Here is a 15064-nt window from a genome sequence, read left to right as displayed (position 1 = left end):
TGAATCAGTACCCTCTTAGTAGTCTAGAACTGTTCTACTAGTAATAACAATGACATATGACCTAATAAGCTAACCTACTTCAACTAATTCCCCACATGTTTCTCCCGATAAACCTCTCACGTCCTCCCATTAAACTAAGGAAAACTGCTCGACGAGAAAGGGATCGACCTGCCGACCGTGGCTTTAGTTTGAGACAGCCCCACCTCTATCCTCGAATATATACTCGACAGCTTACAGTTCCCTTGGGATTTTGAAGAGGTGGGATAAACTCACTAGGAGAGGGGGGAGACGGTTCTTTCTCCCAGAGAGTAGGGGCATGAATGGAAGCCAGTCTGCAGTTGCTTTGCTCTATAAGATGGGTAGGTCCCTCAAAAGATAGCTGTGAGGGGTTGTGGATCTTCAATATGTCACCCCTCTTAGTTAGACTCCACTTTCTCCACTTATAAATTTGCAGACAAGTACTGAGCAGACCATTGAGGACTTAAATTAATGGGGTGGATCATGACTTGACCAACATTATCCAGCTTGGCTGAGTTGAAGCCAAAACCTTGCTTACAATCTGCAGCATCAGCATGTGGTGTCAGTGCCACAGCAATATGGTAAGTGCTCGAGTTAGTGACAATGTAAGAAGAATCTGATTGACATGGTGTAGGTTGTGTTCTGCCTCTTCAACGATGAGATTGGGTGAGCAGTGAAGTTTTAAGAACATGTAGTCGATTCTGTGAGGAGAAATGGAGGGACCGGGGAACATTTTCCAGCAGTTGATAACTGTTGTTTACCTTTAGGATACGATAGATGGATGGAGGATGTGAAGGATGGAGAACGAGTGGCTGGTGCAGAAACCCAATCCAAGTGCTGTTTAAAGCATATGACAACCCACATCGGATTCCATGCTCCGAGATAAAATGTGCTAGAGTTGGAGGAGGACCATCTTGTACATGTACAATGGGGGAAAGCTACGAAGCAAAACGCTGCAGTAGACGTCGATGACCACCACCACCACCATGTCTTACAGTAGTAGATAAAGGTTGAACATCCCAAAGGCAGCAGGTACCGTTGTATCCTCGAACGCCACTTACAAGGCTCGCCCAGGATACTCTATAGGCACAGTCGACAATATGTTATAGGAAAAGGTGAGGTGTAAACCTCATTGCATGCGCCTTTTCGCTGCCGTTTCTCCTTTTTCTTCCAATGGGAAGTGGATGTATGAATCATCTGCGCGAGACAGGCCAAACCAACATCCGCTTCATCTCTGTCCTCTTTATGAGCTGACTCTTTCTTTTTGTGTTATATTACGAGCGGTGGCAGCAGCTCGATTTGGGGTCTCCCAGCTTCTGTGAAGCCTTGCCTGCGCCCCTTCGCCGGAGATCGATCGATGGCGCAGCTTGTTCACGACTTGAGGAGTTCTTGTCAGCAGATTAGGAGGAGGAGGACAGGAACTCAGAGGTCGGGTTATGAGCTCAAGAAGGGAGATGAGAGATGCAAGCCCAAGTGGAAGAAAAGCTAAGGGGGAGATTGTGACTCACTCTATAGGCAAGTCTAATGCTTGGCTTTGGGGAGGGAGCAGTTGATCCTTTTCCCCTCTTGTTTCTGTTTTCTGTATTCTCTTCATCAAATGACTTCCCTGCTTGGAATTATTTGTCTTTGACAATGTGGTCTTCTTCAAATTTCCTAGTGTGTGTGTGTTGTGCTCATCTTTCCTTCTTTTTTCCTGGGAAGAAGTATTCTAAAGCAACTGCTTTTGTTGAGATGTAATGGCATATCTGATGGATCATCAAATAAAGAGACTTCATGACATGTTGCCTGTTGCCTTTTTAGCCTGAGATCAGATAGCATGGGATCTCCAAATTGATAGTATTGCTTGGGTTCTTTAATCTACTATAAAGGTTTTCTTTCCTCGAAGGAAACAGCTGCATTACCTTGACAAAGAGTTGCTTGCGGATCATTCTCAGCATTCAACAAATAAAAACTATGGGATCTATTAGAAGCTCTAGGGATGTGACTAGATTCATAACCTGAATCTTATCAACTAGAAAGAAGATGTCACGGTAGAAACATCTTCAACATCAAGGAATAGGAGTAAGCCCCTGAACAAAACTGACAACTTGCTTTGAATCAGACTTGATCCGTACAATAGACTTAGCCATCAAGAGGCAAGAAGCTTTGCAGCATCTGTCGCCCCAACCATAAGGGTCGATCAGAAGAGTTCTTGATGAGAACTTACTTCTTGTTCCTCCAGGCTAATATTAGAGCCCTCAACATTGCCATCAGGATCCAATAAGAGTCATTGACAGCTAACATGATCTTTCTTTAGAGAGAGAAAGGGCTGGCAGAGCGGTTGCGATATTTTGTCTCGTTTCTATTGTTCCACGAGAATCGGAAAGCAGTAGCAGTGCAGGAAGGAAGGAAACTTAGTCACGGGATGGTTTATCTAGCGATGCATGCACCTTCCTCAATCCAATCTCCTCGAAGCCAACTTGGGAAGAATCGGAATTGGAAGTTGAGGAGCTGCAGGAAAGATTCCCACGAGGGGGGGCTTGGGCAAGAGTGCATTGAAAGAGAATATAAGTGGTAAAATTCTAGATGCAAACGATGAACAAAACAGTGGTCTTGGTGACAGTGTCGGATGCTACAAATGTAATGTGCCATATTGCATTCTTACTCAATATCTATAGGCATTGCTCATAGTTATAATGCTTGAAGAGATACAGGTCTGATGAAATAGAGACTCAAGAGCACTAGAATTCCATTGGAGATAATGTCATGCACAAGAGAATTCTCATTTGAGTAAGAAAGGAGAGAGAGGGAAGAGGATGATATCATGATATACACGAAGTTTATTCACACAAGAGATCTTAAGCAATGGAAATTTTGTACTTATTTTGTTTAAGTAATATATATTTCTTTTCAAATAAAAAAAATAAAATTTGTAGGAAAAAAAAACTATGATTTGCAATAAAATTTAAGAAAAACACATTTTGTATTTTTTTTCAAAATAAAATTTTAAATCTCAAAAACAGTTTGCTAAATATCATATCGTAATTCCAATCTGTCATAATTTAAAGAAGGAAAAGTAGGGCATCAAATAGTTAAAGAATGCTAAGTAAATTAAGTGCCAAGGGTTCGATATTAACGAGTTAAACCAATCGAGATATGGAAAACCATAATGCATACCTTCACTTTAATATAATCATTTATATAAACATATAAAAATCGGACTTTTATTACCAAATCGATATTATACTAAAAATTAGATCGTAATAAAATAATAGCATGGATTTGAGCCAGAGTTATTTGGTAAAAAAGATGATTTCGATGCTTCCGAGGATTGCAGTTAAATCGTTCTTAATTATGAAGGAAACATGGAGTAATAATGGAGGAGACTTATCCATCTCGAGCACCACAATCGTAGGAGTTGGAATTACAATAGTAATGATCACACGACCTTTGAAACCTGCAAGAGTCGGTGGGAGTACCTTCGTAGGACCCCCCGGGCCTAAGTAAAAGTAATACTTAGGAAGGTGTACGATCGATTTATATGATGCAGGAGTAGGACCGCATCTTCGATTGCTAAAGATACCAATAATTAATCATGTCAATCGCATTCCTAATACTAAACAATTTCGCTGGTACCATTCTCCATGGATATGAGTTTGACAGGAGTCGCAGTAGCAGCAGCAGCAGCAAGGAAAGATTAGGCATCTTCAACCTTATCCTCTAACCCTTGTTTAAACTACGGTGATGTGGTGGGTCCCACAAACACGTTTGGCAAATGTCATTTACTTTTGTGCCCCCTCCTCTGAATTTAATTTTCGAAAAAGGTTATGTAATCGCAGCCCGGCACTCTCCTGCAGACGGCGACGCTCGATGTAAGTAGTGTTGGACGAGGTCCTCGAGAAGCCGTTCCTGGACGCCCGGGCCAGGTCAGCCGGCCAAGGAGCCGGAGACGACGTCCGCGCTCTACCCGACACGAGGAAAAGCGGGTGGAGGTCGAGGCAAGGCCGGTCCCGCAGTTCGGCGACGCCAAGTTGGTTACAGCGGTGGGTGCGGCGAGGGGAGAGAGATCGCAGCTGGGCTGGCGTCGGACGAGTTCCTGACTCGTTGGGAACAAAAGGGACGGGACGCGATGCGACGTGTCGGCGGCACGGACGAACGGACGGTTCGCGACTAATCCGATTCACGTCACGGGTTCTGATGTCGGTCGGGGCAACAAAATGTCGAGCAATGGTGATATCTAATTCCGTCTTTTCTATTATTGGCTATAATTACCAAAACGACAAACGTGCGGAGACAACCTATTGATTTTTCTAAAAGGAGTCGTCGATCTTTTATCGTGGCGTTGGAGTGATGAAATGGGTATCAATAGCGAAAACACACACCTTTTGGTTGGTGGTTTCCTCAAGATACGGGAGACAGATCCATATGCATCCACGTGAGGACTCCTCTTGTGTCCGTCCTTGTCGTCCCTTTCCTTTTCCTTACCTACTGGTCTTTTTCAAGAGTCAGTCCACCTCGAATTCCCTATTACCCAACCCAACTGTATCGACTGTTCGGAATCCAAGTCGTAATTTGCCCATCACAACATAAATCTGATCGGAGTTAGCCCTAATTTGGACTCGGCCCAATTATAGTTCAGCCCAATTACAATATATGTATCTTTATCGGTTTATACAAATCACTACGTATATCGTTAGTTTCTATTCGAGTGGTAGGACGATCTGCTCGTTGCCTCAGGAACTCATCGTTGAGATCGTTGCGCGTAGCATCGTCCACATCTGATCTCCACAACACATGTAATCGATTAATGTAAGCACAGATAAAACATTGTATAACATCAATATCATGATATTTAATTTTTTTTTATTTTCATGAAATTAGATTTTAATTAAGACAAATACCTTGATCCATCAACAAATGCTTTGAGGGATTTGTTATAAAATCGAAATATAATTTATAGAGAGTTCTGTTTCTCTCTGTTACTCTTTATTTTATATTTTAGTATACATTATTGATAGAAATATTAGTATTTTGATTGAAGAGAGAGAGAGAGAGAGAGAGAGAGAGAGAGAGAGAGAGAGAGAGAGAACTATGTTATGGATTTATAGTGAAAGAAAAGATGCTTTACAAATCAAATCAATTTATAGTAAAAGAAAGGATGCTTTAAAAATCAATTCAAAACTAAAATCTGTTCATTATGAGGTCACATCTTTATCATTAATAATATGATAATTCAACATATATATATATATATATATATATATATATATATATATATATATATATATTCATTCTTTAGTACTTAAGTTATTTAAAATCATCATTAAATATTACAATAAATAAAGATGATGTGAAATACATCAATTTTAATACGGTATGCAATACTTTAACAAGTCTTCCAGGCTAAAGCTATGGCTGTTACTATTTTTTTTTTTTTTTGATAGGGATCATTTTGTCCCATCGTAGCTCATCTACCACCACATATCAACATCTATGGTAACGTGTCTCGATTTATCCGTATGAATGAATAATTGATCTGTCTTATCAAAATTAGAAAATGATCATACGATTCACCTAATCTTATAATAGACCAACTAGTAAGAAGATGCAGGGATCAGGTATAAAAAGGAACCTATCAGTTTATGCTGAGGGAGGGACACTTTATACACTAACTCAACCATATTGCTTACACTGCTAGTTTTTCCCCTTCGCTGACTTAAGCTTCGAAGAGACCATGTCGGGCAACCTCTGGTGTCGGCTTATCATGCAGGATCGTGACATAGCCACAAGACAATCCTTCGCTTGAGGACAATCCCAAGGAGAAACCTCGCAATACAAAAGACTCTGAACCGCTTATCTGGTCATCCCGAATCGGGTCCTCGCCAAAAGAATGACTCCTGACTAGACCGCCAACATGGTCTCACCTCACTAAGTCACTCGCATTAGTCAGAAAAAGATACTTGGGTGAGCCTGTATTTTGACAGTGGATCAGTCATTTCATTCTTTAGTACTTAAGTTATTTATTAAATCATCATTAAATATTACAATAAACCTAAATATGATGTGAAATACATTAATTTTAATATGGTATGCAATACTTTTAATGAGTCTTCCATTGTGCTGTTACTACCTTTTCTATGCTAGACAATACAACCAGAATGATCCCTATTTGTAACCGCATCACCATTAGATGGATGTGACCCTTCGACGATATTATCAAATTAAATACTGGTGAATTCTCTTCCTTGCAGGTGAGAGTTGTGTGAGTTTCATTGCTAGAGATGTTGAAAGAGTATGATTGGCATTGTGGATTCCTCGACTTATCAAACTATTCAACGTGAAGCTATGGTAAAGAAAAAAGATCCTTTGCATGCTTGACAAGAGGGTTTTAATTCAATTATCCCTGAAAAAGTCCTTTTATTGCTCAAGGAATACGTCATGGAAAGCAAAACTTCCCCTTGAGAGATTTGAACATCTTGTTAGACGTTCATACATTTATCATGCAGTTCTAAATTTTTTATTGCATTCACTATTTTAGAGAATGCAATAGAACATATTGGGCAGTTAATATAGGCAGACTAAAACAATCTACATGTTTAGGTCAGACTCTCTTTTAAGTAATTAATATTTTCTTATTTGCTAAAAAGAAAAATCCTTGCATTATAGCAGGCGTTGTGTTAGAAATATGTGCGTAAGATAGAGAGAGATGGATGAATAGGATAGTCTTATACTATTAAGAATTAAAAATTTTATATATGATATAATAAAATTGAAATGATCGACATGTCAACTCTACTTATTGATGTATTAGTCTCAATTAACCAATACATCAGGAGCATGTGGTCAGCCAACCGACCATGTCACTAGTACTTATTATATCATATAGAGACACTTTAGCTCTAGGGGACTAATGGAACAACTATCATCCATTTCCCGAACTTGAAACGATTGGTTGACTAATGTGGCTAGCTAGCCACTCTTGATGAGCATCATATGGAGACAATCATCCAATCCCGAGTTCGGTATTGGGTGGCGACAATTTTGATCGAATTCCATGCCCCCAGTACTACATGAACTATGTAATAAACAAGTATAATGACTCTGACTAATCATTATAAAAAGAAGTACCTAGATACATTCTAGAGATATTCACTCACTTCTCAATCTACTAGTTTAACTAGTCTAACTTGTCCGACTAACTCACTAATTTACGCTTCGAATGGGTACTTATCAAGAGTGCCCTCGACATAGTTTTATAGGGTTCAGCTTCTCTCATTTGATAAAGTAAAGTTTTCACCCAAGGTTGGCTCGAAAAGGGACTAGGTTAGATCCAACTTGACCTATAGGTTAGATAACCAAAATCTATCGTACAAACTAGCATTAGATTGAGGGCCAATCGTGTCTAAGGAAAACTTTACTTGTCCTAATCGACCAAATCCCAAGGAGCCAAATCCACTAAGCGAACCTAGTCTGATGGCTCCAAATGCTCCTATGCCTACTAAAGTTTTTAGCACCCTGATCCAGCAAGTGCAAATGTCGTCTAATCTATGGCTCCTTATCTTCGTCAGCTTACCCAACTTGCCCAATAAGCACCACCTTTCCCATTCACTCCATCATTCCCTGTATCTATTCCACCACATATTCTTATCATGAGTCTGGCAATTGAGTCTCGCCCAATCTAGGCTCCAGCACCTCAAGAAGTGTAGTTTCTCCCTTTGACTGAAATCCCTATTCCAACACCAATACCAAATCTTCCTAATGAGTCAGGTTGCTGAATCAACCAAACTTCTAGGTTTGGACCAACTAAATAAAATGGATCAGTAGTTAAAAAATGAGATAAAATAGGAAAAGCAGCTAGAAATAGAGTCATAACCTATGGTCTCCTTTCATAAAAAGTATCAATGAGGAGCTGATCCCCTAAGGCATCCAATTCCCATCACGTACAAGGGAAAATATGACCTTTTGGAATACAACTTTTATATCTCAAATGATGTTATTTGGAACCGTCAACTCACTCATGTGCTGAACTTTCCTAACAACCTTAAGGGGGGAGTTGCATGTGAATGGTTTGTCAAGCTCTTTGAGAGTAATCTTTTTATTTGGGCAATTGGCTAAGGAGTTTAAGCTTAAATTTATTAGTTATTAGTTTCTAAAAATACCCACCACCTTTCTCCTAGCCACCTTTCTCCTAGAGATCATTGGAGAGTTATATAAGAAGATTTAATGATGTGTGGTTAACTTAATTGCTAATCCAACTCCATCTGTACTCATCAATGCATACATTAGTGAACTCCAACTATCATGGTTCCTTTATAAAGCTATCACTAAGTCTCCAACCATATTCCTATAACTTTTACAAGAGGCAAACCATCGTATAGTCGTTGAGTTTGTAATCACCGGAAAGAGAAAGGCCGAGTTGAAAAAGATGACAAAGGAGGAAGGAACTTAGTGACAAAACCCTATGGAAAGATCACGAAATGGTAAACAGAAAGTGACTGATTACCTCCTTAACAGGATTTCACCTCAATTAACACCATCCAAATAGAGGTATTCATATCAATACAAGAGAAATGGCTCTTAGGACACCATACCCTATGAAATCTCCCATTGACCAAAAGAAATATAGTAAAATACTGTCAATTCCATCAAAACCATAGACTTAACACTAAATATTACTATGCCTAAAAGGAGCAAATTAAAGAGTTAATCTAAAGGGGTCATCTTCATAAGTTTCTACTCATGATTCACAAAACATCATCGATGCCCCATTGAGCGACAAGTCAACATGATCGTTGAGAGCCAACTGTGAGTGCTAGTAGTTCATTTACCCAAAAATCTTATGCAAGAGAGCCACAGGCCAAAAGATTCTATCACAATTAAGACTAATCAATTATGTTCAAGGAAGAGGATAAGCACCCAGACCCAAAACACGATAATGCATTGGTAATCTCCCTCGGGATCACTAATGCATTAATGAAAAGGATCCTGATCGACACTAGAAACTCGATAGATATACTCTACTATGATGCTTTCCAAAAACTTAGTTTATCTACTAAGGATCTATAACTGATCTCCTCAACTCTTACTGGGTTCTTAAGGGACTCTATCACTCCGCTAGGGACCGTAGATCTTTATATCATCTTCAAGTCTGAAAGTTGCTAAAAAACTATGAAGACCAAGTTTTTGGCGGTTGACATTCTGTCTGCATATAATGCCATCATAGGGTGTCCCATGCTTCATCATATATGAGCGGTGGTATCAACCTACTACATGATATTAAAATTTTCCACTAGCTTAGGAGTGATAGAGCTAAGAAGTAATCCCAAAGAGTCAAGGCAATACTATTTGATGTCGATCAACTTGTCTAAGAGAATAGCTCACCCTATACAATAAATGGACTATAGAGATCCATCCCCAACATACCCTCATCTCCAAGAAGGAGCCATAAGAAAAAAAAAATTTAGACCTTGAGTGGCCAGAACATACCATCAAGGTTGGGGTCACACTGTCTAAGGAAAAGAAGAAAGAACTTGCCAACTTCCTCCACATCAACTTAAAGGTCTTTACATGGTCTCCAAATGACATGCCTAGAATTAATCAAGACATGGCTCAACATTGCCTCAACATCGATTCAGAACATTGAGCAACTCGTCAGAAGCCTTGAAGATTTGTCCTGAATCAACAAGTAGTAGTCGAAAAAGAAGTTAGCAAGTTGATGACATCCACTATTGTAAGTGGCTTACAAATCTAGTCCTTGTTAAAAAGAATAATGAAAAATGAAGAATGTGTATTGATTATATTAATTTTAACAAAGTTTGTCTAAATGATAACTTTCCTCTCCTTCCAATAGACCAATTGGTCAACTCAACCTATGGTCATGAATTATTAACTTTCATATATGCTTTCTCTAGATATAATTAGATAAAGATGGTACGAGAAGATGAAGAGTGCATTGTCTTCATTATTAACAAAGTTTTATACTGCTACAAAGTAACACTATTTGAGCTCAAAAACATCAGAGCAACTTATCAAAGAACGATCAACAAGATATTCTAACACCAAACTAAATGGAAAATAAAGGTATATATTGACAACATGCTAGTAAAGAGCCATGTTACAAGCACCTATCTCTCTAACTTAGAGGAAACATTTGTGACTATTAAAAAATTCTAGATGTCATTGAATCTTATGAAGTGTGCTTTCAATGTGAGTTTCAAAAACTTTTCAAGCTTCATGATCCATCAATGGAGAACAAATGCCAATCCTAAGCAAGGCTAGACCATCATTAACATGAGGCCCTCAGCCTCAATAAGAGAGGTTCAGTAGCTAACAGGCTATATCACCATGCTATGCTACTTCTTATCTAGGATAGACGATCGATATTTATTATTCTTTAAGACTTTAAAGCGATTAAAGGATTTTTAATGGATCAAACAGTGCCAATGACATTCGACTAGTTCAAAGCCTATTTGACAAATCTGCCTCAATTCTCTAGTCCTTTCCTTGGAGAGAAATTTTGCCTATACTTGGCAATAACTTTGATGGCTATAAGCTTAGTATTAATCTAGGAAAAATACAGAGTCCAAGACCAATATACTACACCAATCATGTACTCTATAAAGTAGAAACTCGATATCATAAAAAGCTAACTAACATATTAGTGCTAACAGCAAGGAAGCTTTGCCTATACTTTTAAGCTTATCACATCATCATCATGACAGACCAACCAATGCATCAGATCCTCTCAAAGCTTAATGTAACTTGGAGACTCCTTAAATTGGTAGTGGAACTTAGCAAGTTTGATATCTCTTACAAACCATGGATCACCATCAAGGCTCAAGCCTTGGCCGACTTCATGATAAAAATGACTTTTGTTGAAGAGGCTTCATAGGAGCTCCAATGCTAGACCTTATATGTGGATAGCTCCACAACGTCAGTAATCGATGGGGATAGATCTTATCCTATGAAGCCTAGAGAGAGATATTTATGAGCGTGCACTCCGCTTTAATTTCAAAGTGACTAACAATAAGGCAAAGTATAAGGCTCTACTATCTAGTCTAAAACTCAATAAAGGAATAAGGATCTAGAGCCTAAAAATTTATAGTGACTCCTTATTGATAATCAACCAAGTCAATGGTGTATATGAGGCCCATGATGACATCCCATCATTCAGTATTGAACTCTCTCATATAATCCAACTAAGGCAAGAAAAGTATGAAGACAACAAGTATGATATTGCATCCTTGATGGTGTACTTTATAGTTGATCAATGTCGTGACCACTACTATGATGTCTATACCCTGCCAAGTATCTCTCATACTATCCGAAATTTAGGAGGGAACTTGCGAAGAGTATATTGGGGGAAGATCCTTGGCCTTCAAAGTTCTTCGCATGGGTATTACTAGACAACTCTCAAGCAAGATGTCACAGAATACATCTAACGCCGTGACAAAGGTTAATGTAATACTCAAGTCTAAAGACTCCCAACAATGGAATTAACCACAATAGATTCATCTTGGCCCTTTGCATAATGGGGGCTAGATATTTTGGGACATTTTCCACCTACTTTAGGCTAAAGGAAATGTCTATGGTTGGGATTCACCTTTCGGGATCCAACTGAAATTTAATTTGATGGCTCATTCTTAGATCATTGATCAAATAAAAGTCACCAACCGAACAATTCTTGAAGACTTACTGAAAAAATTTTTTGAAGTCAAAGATACTTAAGTGGATGAGCTATCAAGTATTTTATGAAACTACTATACAACACATCCGAGTAATCATCAGAGCGCATGTAGATCATAAATCCATTATCAAATCTATGTTTTTGAGTTAAATATGTGAGTCGATCAATAAATATTTTTAATGATATATAATATAAATGGATATCTAGATCTAAAGATTTTCATAAGTCATAATTTAAAGTTCTATAAGAAATTTATTGATTGTTTGATATGGATTTTGAAGGTTGTTGTAAGGATATATCTTTATACGATGATGATCGGATACTCATCCATTTGGTCGTCGGTGTGTGGTGGTACCATGACAGCAAGGTCACGGTCAAGCAACCTTGCTCGAGGAAAAGAGAGAAAGAAATATAAAAAGAGAGAGAGAGAGAGAGAGAGGTGGAACCCGTGAGAGGAAGAGAAGAAGAAACGTAAGAGAAAAGTATGTGAATAGTAAACAGAAAGGAGAGAGTAAGAAGAGGAAATGAAGGGGAAAAAAAAAAGGCTTCCTAAGAGAAGTGAAAAAAAAAAAAGGAGTCTAGGAAGAAGACAGAAAGAGAAATTAATGGGGATCGGTAGAGAAAGAGAAAGAGACAAGAAAGTTAGGAAAAAAAAAAGGTCTATCTTGCAAGAATAAAACTAAGTGAACAGTAGTAAAGAGAAATCATATATTTATATATAAAAAGCTTGATCACCTTGGCCACTCTACAGGCTTCTGTTGGCAAATGACAATAGCAAAGAGGCGGAGAGGAGATTATGATGTTGCAACCTTGCAGCGTAGGTGGTGTAGGTCACATGTGACATACGGAAAGTGCCAATCATGTTTCGAGTAAGATGGGATCAGTAGATTGGAGAAAAAAAAAAAAGATAGAGGAAATTGTAAAAAAAAAAGAAAAAGAAAATTTCGTTGATGTCACTCAACCACAGATTGTGGGTGACGAAGGGAAGGAGAAATTATAGAAGAAAAAAAAGTTAAAGCAAAGGAAAGAAAAGTCAAATAATAAGAAGAACAAGATCGAGATATTAAAATTAATAAATAAATAAGGGAGAAAGACAAGAGAAAAATATAAGAAAAAAATAAATTGAATAATGCATTTATTGTAAGATTTCATATGAGATTTTAATTTATATTTCTCATATGATATAGGAAAAGAGGAAGGATTCTCTGATGTCGGATTTATAGTCCAAGATCTAGATAAGTATTCGAACAACTCCGTCTAATCTATTTTCGAAGTAACGATATATATATTATTGAATTATGTGATTTTTATTGATTTCTGAAATACTTTATTATTAAAAAATATTAAAATTTATATTATAAATGCTTGCAATCATTAAAAATGTATATGTTTGTTTTACAAATATTATTTGAAATAAGTATTGGCCTACGAATTATTTTATGGTAAAAAATATTATGGAATGTTTTTTTACAAAATTAGTTTTGAAAAATGTTATATGTTTCTATCAAATGTTTTATAAAAATCCGTTCAAAAGTTTAACATATGATATGTGACGTTTCAATTTGTTTGTTTGGTGTGGTTATGATCTGAACCACACCAATGGGGGTAAAATGTTAGAAACCGACTTCTTCTAAGTTCTGGACATTGTCACGGGGATATAGAATAGTCATAGCTGTCATTACAAAAATAATATATATTTTTATATATGACCTTAGCTATTTATATATTACTTTGAAAAAAATATTATTTGAAAGTTATTCTATTTTAAGCAAATCATTTGCACGGTATATAAATCTCAGTTTTGATTAGCTTATGTTATGATTTCTTTATATAAATTTTTTTTTCTATGTAGTTATTTATTTGAAACAAGCACTAATTGAAAGGTGACTTATAAGTTTTGATAAAAAAGATTTAGTTTTGTTGGTACGTGAGTTATGGGTGCTTACTAAGCTATTGCACCCTTGTTTCTTGAATTTTTTAGAAATCGAGGAGCAAGTCATTAGTAGACATGCTTGGAAATACTTATTAAGGTATTTAATTTTTTATTATTATGTTAATATGCATACTATGAATATGTAATATGAATGTTAGACTTTTATTCAATTGTGTAAATTTGGGATGATAAATGAATTGTATAGTTTTGGCATTGCTTCTCTCTTAGGGAAGCGTACGGAGATTGCGAGGTTATACCGCTCCACAACTTTTCGCTAGGCTGAAAGCCTTACAGAAAGGTTTGATCTGTGTGTTTTCTTGTTGAGTTTCTGCTACTTGCAGAGTTCTTTTGTTAACATGAACCATAAATTCTATCTATGTTGCTGTTGTTGCAGATTTGGGTTTGTCAATCTTGAAGCAACTCATTAGGCCAGTTTCGTGTAAACAAACCCGGACCCGATCCCTTAGGCTGGTTCGAATCAACCTAAGATATCTTCATCGAGATGAAGTTGTATGTATAAATAACAAAACAATTATGTGCATTGCCACCACAAGATGTATGTAATTAGTAATATCTGCCAGATTGTTCGGTGGGGTGTGTTGGTGAACAAATGGGTCGTGGCTGATGAGTCAGCACGGCTTAGTCCATGGGTCGATATCGGGAGCATTCTGTCGACTGAGCTGGATGCCCAGGAAGACTGTGCCCTCGCGACGGGGTGTTGATCAACACTTCTCGGTCTCCAGGCTGGTTGGCAGCTCGCCCTCGTGCACTAGATGGCAACTCCCGAGTTGAGACGCTCATAACTCGAGGATGGTTGCTTGCTTGCAAAATGGTCTTCGTCAGGTGATTCCTGACTTTGGCCCCTCCGACAAGTAAGTTAGTAGTTTGTTCTCTTCTTGTTTGTCCTCCCTCTGGTCGGATGCCGGCCAGGGGCTTTTATACTATTGTACGAGGGTTGGTCGTACGTGGGTTCGACGTGACGATCGATCCTCGAGGGATGAGACGGTACTTTTGTGCGGCCATCGTCCCGGGACGTGCGGAACAACGCTAGACAGCGCCATCCTGAGCTTCCGAAATGGGACATGCCAAATAGTCCCTCGGCTATAGCATGGCATGACATCGACTGTGACGTGTCTTGAACCCAAAATATAGGGTGTAGATGAGTACTACAATGCATTTTATCGAGCACTTAATTTCCTCTCAGTTGTGTGGCAGGTAAAAGTGGCTTTCGTAGGTGAGATAACAGCATTAATTACATATAATACAAAGTTTCCTTATCTCTCCTTTTCTTGTTCTTTTAACGACAGCTCCACTCACAGAGAGAGAGAGAGAGAGAGATCTACCCTCCAAGTTGGGCAATTGCTGGCGTTCGTTGGTCGGGGGTCGCATGCAACATCACAAGTAAGGGACTTGGGGCTTAATGGGACTGTTACCTTACCATCTCGTGT

At 38.2% G+C, this 15064-nt stretch overlaps 1 long non-coding RNA gene across 1 annotated transcript; it reads left to right on the top strand.

The window, feature by feature from the left end:
• Positions 1 to 541: 541 nt before the first annotated feature.
• On the top strand, positions 542 to 1797 carry LOC103980874 (uncharacterized). The gene is made up of 2 exons (XR_671362.3): positions 542 to 1133; positions 1309 to 1797. It is a non-coding gene; the product is annotated as an uncharacterized LOC103980874 (long non-coding RNA).
• Positions 1798 to 15064: the final 13267 nt, after the last annotated feature.

This window comes from Musa acuminata, chromosome BXJ1-4, assembly GCF_036884655.1.
Source record: "Musa acuminata AAA Group cultivar baxijiao chromosome BXJ1-4, Cavendish_Baxijiao_AAA, whole genome shotgun sequence".
Taxonomy (NCBI): Eukaryota; Viridiplantae; Streptophyta; class Magnoliopsida; order Zingiberales; family Musaceae; genus Musa; species Musa acuminata.
This window is presented reverse-complemented; position numbering and strand designations above follow the sequence as displayed.